General features: G+C 37.7%; 1 long non-coding RNA gene across 1 annotated transcript; it reads left to right on the top strand.

The window, feature by feature from the left end:
* The first annotated feature begins 8,051 nt into the window (after positions 1–8,051).
* LOC122341207 lies at positions 8,052–8,808 on the top strand. The gene is made up of 3 exons (XR_006250449.1): positions 8,052–8,159; positions 8,449–8,506; positions 8,620–8,808. It is a non-coding gene; the product is annotated as an uncharacterized LOC122341207 (long non-coding RNA).
* Positions 8,809–9,083: the final 275 nt, after the last annotated feature.

Raw genomic sequence — 9,083 nt, 5'->3', positions numbered from 1 at the left:
AAAATAGTAATTTTTTTTCATGTAAATATATTTGTAAAAATATATATAAAATTTCGAAATATTTGGTGAGCAGAAGAGACATCTTCTAAACTAAATTATCTACTGAATGCTAAGTAAAGTTTCTATGTTCTGGGTTTTTTTTAATATGCAAACACACTGCCTGTAAACTGATTTGCATGAGTTTTGATTGAATGCAACCAAAGAGTGTTCATTTTTTCCAGCGATATAAAAGAGGCTGCGGTTATTCCTAGTTAAGCATTTTGTGTAAATGGCTATCACATAATTTCAGGCATACGCTAAGCAGAAGTTTCAGGACCGTTCAAAGGATTAGGCGTTCTTCTTTCATGTGGTTGCAATGTGGTAAGTTATTTACTTTGACAGTTTTGCAATATGTAAAGAAAATGTGGGGTAATTGTAATGCTAAATTGCTAAATTAGTCCCAAAAAGGTTGCGTCTCATTTACAATAACAAAGTCGATAACATCTGATGTACTTGTTACATCTTAAGAAGCATGGCATCTTTGCTAATATTAGTCTGTTTTCTTCTTATTCCAAAGTCACTGGATCAAGTCTGTATCCGGATCAGATGGTGGAGAGCTGAATGTCAGCAGAGACCATGTCAACTAGATGAGCCCCAAAGACAGATCCCCAGTGAAGACCTCATTAACGATACAGCCATTGACACGAAACCTCAGCAAAGACCACAATGACAAACACCATGTTGGTTCATCTGGACAGGTTTTTCTCCATTCTTGGCTTGCTTAATTTGGGACAATTCATTTTTGGGTGTATTAACGACTTAATTGCCGAGACACTGAAGGGAAGTGAACTGAGCTGGATGATTATGACATCACTGAATCAGCGATGATCTGTATTGTGTGAAGTGAGATATATATATATAAACTAGGGTGAGTTGATTTTGACAATGCTTCATAGAAATGTTTCTTCTGTCTGTTTTGAACAATTTTGTGGTTTTGAGAATTGTATCGTTAGTTCAGTGTGAGAACAATGAGTAAGATTACATCAAATCTATCTCAAGTGAAATGTAATTACAAGTTGTGGTTACTCGAATTTGATCAAGGCAACGGTTTTCCTCAATTTAATGAAGTAGACAGAACTCAGATTAACTTGTTAGTTTTAAGTAGATTCGCACTTTTAATTAATCTCAATTGAATGAATTTAGGTTAGTTCAACTTCAAATAAAAAGTGACCAACACATTTTGATATTTTATTTATGTAACTCAGAATTGTCGTTTTCACTTAACACTTTTCTTTTAATTTTGCATTAGTTTCCTTTTATCTAATAATTTCAAGGTTTGCATGTCATTGTTGGTGGAACGTTCTAAAAACATTTTTAATACCATTCTTCACAACCAAACAATAACGTTAATAAAACTTCTAAAAAAAATTACATTTTGAACGTTCTAAGAACAACAGGAACATTACTGTAAACTACTATAAATAACTTAAAGTTATAAATAGAACCCGATTCAGAGTTTTATGTCAGATTTATGTCAATACAAAACATCAAAAAGATAAAAAAAACAAAAAGAGGCAATCAGAAGTATGTCCATTTAATTAATTTACTTAAGTAGACAGAACTTGTTAGTTTTAAGTAGATTTGAACTTATTAATCACAATTTAATGAATTTGAGTTAGTTCAACTTAAAATAAAAAGTGACCACAGCACATTTTTAAATTTTATTAATGAGAACTTTTAAATTCTTTTAATTTTGCACGAGTTTCCTTTATTTAATAATTTCAAGGTTTCCTCAATTTAATTCAACTGATAGCTTTTTACAGTGTATACAAAACATTGTCATTGTATTGTTAATGGAATGTTCTAAAAACATTTTTAATAACATTCTTTATAACCAAGCAATAACGTTAATAAAACTTCTAAAAATTAACATTTTGAATGTTCTAAGAACAACAGAAACATTACTGGAATGTTTAAAATCTTGAAGGAGAGATGACACGAACAAAGTTAAATATGCAATCTCAAATATAACAATTTATTATTATTATTCAAATAAACCGATATCATACCAATTACAAAAACATTTAGAAGCCAATTCAGAGTTACATTTGTCAATACAAAACATAACATTTTCAAAGATAAACTTGTGAAAAAAACTAAAAGTAGCAACCAAAAGAAGTATGTACACATATATACAATATATACAATATGTACACATCCCTCCGGAAGCAGTACCGCCAGACGCAAATACTGCTTCCTCAAGCCGGGCGCAAGACGCTACGAGGCTCTCGCCCAAGCGCAAGAGGAGGAGGGATGAAGAGGCGCCAACTGGAGCGGTCCTACAAGAGGGCCTGAAACAAAACGGAAAGAGAACGGGTCGGACCTTTTGGTTCCTTCCCACCAGTAATTAATTCTTTATAGCTGATCTCAGGTTCCCTACCATAAACCAGCTGTGGAACACGATTTGCCCCAAACCAAGTCTCCGGATGGGCTTTTCGTGGAGGAGAGCCCCGAGGAGGTCACAGCATTCTGTGCAGGAAGACGGCAAATGCGTTACTTTCTTACCTTAAACTTCACAGCTGTTCTATTTCATCATGTTATTCTAAGCTGTAAGATGTTTCGTATGATTCTGAATTAAGATCTCACCTTTGACAGGCCAGGTTTGGACCAGCGCTTCTTCTGAAGCAGCAACAGGTCATGGTCGCTAGGGAAGTGTCCACACAACAGTGCGAACATCACGACCCCTAGTGACCAGACCGTCGCTGGCCAGCCGTGGTACTCTCCCCTGCGGTGGTACTCTGGAGGGGAGTACTTTGCTGTGCCTGGACCAGAGTGGAGTTTAAGTTTGCTTTAGCGCAGCATGATTGTTCTTTATCTATCAGAAGAAGGGAATCATATGAAACCTACCGTGGTATGACTTGTAGGGTGAAGTCCCCAGAATGTCCCCGCATCCGAAGTCAATCAGCTTGACTTCGGATGTCTCGATGTTGATCAGTAGGTTCTCCAGTTTGACGTCACGGTGGAAGACTCTGCGGAGGCAGCACTTGTGTGCAGCGTGAGTCGCCTGCCACATGATGTGGCGCGTCGTTTCTTCATCGATTCTTCCACCGTGGCGCCTCACGAACTCTACCAGGTTCTCGCAGGAGAGGGACATTCCAGGACCAGGACGAAGTGGTCAGGGTGGTCCGTCCAGTCCAGCAGCCTGATTATCTCCGGCACTCGGTGACCTTTGTTGGCCAGGATGGTGAGGGCGATCTCTTTCGGAAGAGGGTTTGGATGATCGGGCTAGAAGAAGACAAATAGGTACTTGTGCTAATGTTAACGTGAGATGATGTTATATTTTATATTGTTTGTACAGTGCCATGTACTTACGATGAAAATACACTCCGTGTGCTGAGTCTTTGTGACATATTTCACAGCCACCTGATGAACAAAACCAAAAATGAACTTAAGAAACACAAAGAGGGCTGAGAGTAAAGGGGTGAGGATGAGACAAACCGTTGCTGGCTAGTTTATGTCTTATTTATATTAACTTACTTTAAGATCGTCATCCAAACGTCTCCTTCATACACCACGCCAAAACCGCCTTTCCCCAGCTGATCACCAATGGCGTAGCGGCTGAAGATGTAGTCTGTTAAAAGACAGAATAACGCAATAGGTTTTGGTGTAATGTGTGCCGATGTACATTTGTATATTGTGTTTTATGGTATTTGTTTTTATATGATCAAAGTAGAGCTGTTTAAAAACAAAACGCATTCTCATGGTTGTGCCGTGTACCATCACTACTTCTTCCTGCCCATGCCACCTTCCTCTTCTCTCCCTCATCTTGCTCCTGCTGTTCTCCCTGACCTGAGCTGTGAGCTGGAGGCTGTTTTTTGGCAGCTCTGAAGAAAGAGCGCAGCCTCTGCCACCACTTCTTGCTCTTCCTCTCCTTCTTAACTCTCTCTGCCTCCTTCCTCTCCTCCTTCTCTCCTGCTTTTCCTCCTTCCTCTCCTCCTACTCTTCCTTCCTCTCCTACTCCTCCCCCTCCTTCCTGTCCTACTCCTTCCCCTCCTTCCTGTCCTCCTCCTCCTCCTACTTCCCCTCCTCCTTCTCCTCCTCCTCCTCCTTCCTGTCCTACTCTTTCTCCTCCTCCTTCTCCTCCTCCTTCCTGTCCTATTCCAGCACCAACAGGGTCTCATCGCGAGAGGGGATGTTGAAGCTTCGTGTTGGTGCTGGGTTTTGGGGGTGTACTAAGATGTTGATCGTACACCTCTCCAACAGTCATCGGACTCACTTTCGTATTTCGCTGTCCCATCGCTTTGTGAGGTCACTGATCACTACAACAAATCCACAATGAATGTAAGAATGTCAAGGTTTTTGTAAACCTGTGAGTTCTATTCGAATGCGTGCTATGGCGTCATGAGACATGATGTTTTCTGTTTTTGATTCATTTAATAAAAGTTGTAAATCAAATGTGTCCCTTTTATTATTGCCTGTACAAAAGGCTGCACATTTTTTTGTGAAATTAAAATCTACACTATAATAATGTAACAAACAGCTGTCAAGCTGAAGGAGACGTTGATTCAGCCTTAAAGCGTTTCCTTGTTTTTCTCTGTAATCAAAACAGCGCTGCACTTATGAACCTATGTCGTTATACAGAGGCAAGATGAAAAGGAAAATATCATCTGCACTTTTCTAAAGACGGTAAGTTCCCGGCTCAGACATACATTCGTATAAACTCCGCCCCCTATTTGAATCCCGATTTGTTTCGCCTCTCAACCGATTTGAACTAAAGCATATTGCATCGATTTAATATAATAATGCCTGGACAATTTTCAGTCTGGTTTCCACAGTCCTCAAAACATTTTATCTTACCACTAAGAGTTCTCCTAGACAGCAGTAAAACAGTTTTCGCTCAAAACCTGTTCACAAAGAAGCTGAGACAAACTTTTACTAAGAAATAAAAAGTCTTACCGTAAGAGTATGGGCGGCGTTGGCCTTGTTGCTATGGATGACGTCAGCACGCTTACTCACTATGCGCACGGTGATTGGCTGATAGGAGAGGAGTCTCTGTCAGAGGTTTATTCCTAAAAATATTGCAGATATTACGTTGCTGGCATATGAAAAGCAAATTACATTTACATTGTAGTAATACTTATATTTTTAAATGAGATCGGAGAGCAGGAGATTGTGACAGAGCTTCACGACAGAGAAGCCAGGGTCCAAAACATACATCTCTGTTGCCTATATATTTTCAAGCTTGGGAGAGCTAGGATAAATCTTTAAACAACTCAGACTGTGTTCGTCTGAAAAAGAAAGTGATGACACGAGAGGACGGCTTCAGGGTGAGTAAAACCATTTTAATTTTTGGCTGAACTATTCCTTTAACATTCTGTCCGAAACAAATTCGCCATGATGCCGAACTCCTAGCGGAAGAAGAAAGCGTTGATGTTTTCAACTGTGACGACAAGTGTTTATTAGGATCAACTAAACGCTGGATTTTCACAAGTGTATCACCAAATCTTTCAAATAGGTCCAAGGGGTCCAAAACACGATGTCGAATCAAACGATTTTGATTTGTTGTTATTATATTATATTGTAGCCAGATTGGGCAGGTTTCCAAGTTTTGAATTTAATTGTGTGGGTAAATACGGAAGGCTGCATCCTCTGGAGGTTGTTTAACCCTGTACTATAAAATACATTAATTCTACTTAAATAAACAAGGTTCAAGAAATTTGACTGAATAGTCTTTTAAAAAACAATCTATAAAAAGTATGTTAATTGTATGTCAAGTAAATTGATTGACATAGCAGTCATCATCCAATCGCGTTAGATTGGATCAGAAGCCCCGCCCATCACGTTAGCCGCTAATGGTAGTCGCCATTTTAGTTTTTCTCCGTGAGATTCACGAAACGAGCAGCAAAATAACAGAAGCAGATATAAGTTAAAAGTTTATTTCTTTGGATTTTGTTGAGTTCACATTTTCTAATGTGTATGAATGGCTGTGTATGAGCAACCTCCAGTTCCTTATTCTTAAATGTCATATCTCACGAGTTAAGAGAAGCCTGTTGTTTAATGCATATGTTAGTTCTAAAAGTTCATATTGTGTAACGATAATTATGATGTGCTTGTGTGAACGTATTGTTGCCTGCATTGACTTGAGATAATTTAATCTCAGAACGGGGTAGGAGAGTTAAATTTTTCTTTTCTTCAAGCGATTGCTCAAAGCAATATATATTTTTTGTGGAGACGGAGCTATTTCTCTACTTTTTGATGTTGAACTGAACCGAACCATTCTTCTGAATTGACTTATTGAACCGAACTATTTGAACTGAATAGTTATAACTGAATCGAATGAATCAAGTTTACCAAACTGAATCTTTGAACCGAAAGGACTATAAGAGTCAAAACAATTTTATAATGATTCTTTTCTAATGAATCTTTCATTCCTGTTGTATTTGAAAGGTTTATTTTTGTATATTATTTGTTATTTGATGGTCTGATGTCCTTGTCACTATTTCATTGTGTGACTTTATTCTAAAACCTGTAGTTACCGGGTGCAACCCCGATTAGCGCATAATATTGTACATGGAATTGAATGTTATTGAATTTCTCTTTTATTGAGAGGTAATATCTAAGTGCTCTTGTGAATTCTGTCAATATTCCTACTTTATTTTTTCTGAAAAACATTCTTCCAAATATATCTTTATTATTTTTCCGCCTCCCGAGTCACTTAACCATTTCTCTTGTGTTTTTTTCTTCTTCTCTAGAACAATAACCACCTGAAGACACCCTGTAATGAGAGATCACCCTCACAATGACAAGTTTGACAAGTCGTTCCTTGTTTGTCGTGAAAAAGTGAGTTCCATGTTTGATTACATCACATTTTGATGTAACCTATAGATTGCTCCTGCTGACTGTATCCAGTCTCTTATGAAGACTTCAGATGATGCCAGCCCTTGAGAGGACTTCAGATGAGGCGGACTCTGAATGGACATAGAAAACTGCTAAATTTGCCTTGCATTGTAACGAAACTTGATCACATCATGTAACCATACAAAACATACAAGATGTATATCTATCTCAACAGGCTTAAGTTACCTTGGTAAAAGACGTTATATAACAAACATGGAATTTACCATGGTAACCTCAGCCTAAAATATGTTAAAGCAGGTAAGAATACCTCTCTCTCTCTCTCTCTCTCTCTCTCTCTATATATATATATATATATATATATATATATATATATATACACATACATACAGTAATGTGCAAAAGTTTTATGCAGATGCTTTCAGAAATATAAATAAGGATTGTTTGTTTTTGAGTGAACAAAGAAAAATCTACTTCAAATCAATATTTGGTGTTACTACCTTTTTGCCTTCAAACCAGCATAATTTCTTAGAAGTACACAGTCAGGGATTTTTGTAGGTTCTATAAACCTACAAAATTCCTGACTGTATATAATTAATTATATTAGGTATAATTGGTTGATCATACACCTGACTATATCAGGTATATGATCAACCAATTATACTAAACAAGTGCTAATGATCATCAATGTCACACAAAGATTGAAACTGAACTGAAGTTATGAACTGAAACAGAAACAGCTTTGTAGGAGGCTTAAAACTGGGTGAGGAACAGCCCAACTCTGCTACCAAGGTTGTGAAAGACAGTTTCAAGTCATGACAAGATTGAGCACAGCAACACGACACAAGGTTTATTTACAAAGTGAATGAAAGGATGAAGTGGGTGCGCTCAGTGGGTGCTCCATCCTTTTCCTCTGTGTTGCAGTGAATCCGTGGGTGCTCTGTGGGCGATCGGTCACATCGCGCGCTATCTGAGACACAATGAGTCGATGCTCATCTTCTGCTATGCCACGTGTGGCTTTATAGCCAGGCCGGGATGAGCTGCAGATGTGACCGATCAGCCGGTGATGGGTGCAGCCAGGTCCACGGCGTTGGTTGCCAGGGCGACGCCGATTGATCCTCGGGACGCTCGTCACAGTAGTTCTACTGCATCAACGAGGTCTCTCCCAGACAAAAATTTCAATGCAGACTGGGGTTTCAACAACTCGACAAAAACACACTCGACACTAACATGTAAAAACATGTAGGATCATGTCATGTTAGGATCATTTTTATGTTGTTTCTAATTTTACAGAAGCATTGTAGTGACATCATTCCACATAGAAGGTCAGTCACTAACGGTGTGTGTGTGTGTGTATATGTATGTATGTATGTGTGTGTGTGTGTGTGTGTATATATATATATATATATATATATATATATATATATATATATATATATATATATATTTGTATATTTGTAATATACGTAAACTTAACTCGTTTAATTTCCTTCACTTCATTTAAAGTGTTCATCTTTTCTCTCTTTGACATTTAGTTATGCAAGTATACAAAAGGTTGCAAAGTTGTGATTTCATTAAAAAAACTCAAATCATATGTCATCTTTACTATTTCAGAGACCTCATCATTGTGACTTTCCACATGTCTCCAGTTTGGGGCACTCACTTCATTACAGTAAGTGTTGTTTTATTTAACTAAATATAGTGTGTTCATACACAAAAGTGTACTTGTTCACTTACTTGGTAAAAGTGTTAATGTTCTCACATTCTTTTTTTTTTTACTTTTAGGTATGTGAGTCTTGGGAATGTGGCGATTGTAAAGTGTGTGGCACAGAAGTATCCAGTAGGTATGAGTTATTGAAACTAATTCTAAGCTCAAACATGGACATTTTGGGGCTAGGTTCAGGCATCCTATGCAGCATACCCCTCTGCTGTGAGTAAGACATAAATGCTGAAATGTGAAAACCTGTTGTATGTATAAAAAAGTGTTTAATACCTGATGTATTTGAAGTAAAAGAACTGCTTTTCTTTTTTCTCTTATATTTTATTTCATTGCATTTTCTAAGGGTCCTTGTTGTTTCAATTGTTTTAAACAAATATTTAGGAGGAGAAGGGACCATTTACATTTGTGTTTTGTGTTATAGATCAGGAGAAAGCACATCATACTATGTAATGATATTACAGTGTTACCTTGAAAATGTGAAATTAATGTTTGATGTTTAAGTATGGTTCCTTGCTGATCCCTGTAACTT

This window comes from Puntigrus tetrazona, unplaced genomic scaffold (genome assembly GCF_018831695.1).
Source record: "Puntigrus tetrazona isolate hp1 unplaced genomic scaffold, ASM1883169v1 S000001170, whole genome shotgun sequence".
Lineage (NCBI taxonomy): Eukaryota > Metazoa > Chordata > Actinopteri > Cypriniformes > Cyprinidae > Puntigrus > Puntigrus tetrazona.
Note: the sequence above shows the minus strand (reverse complement) of the source record. Positions and strands in the feature narration are given on the sequence as shown.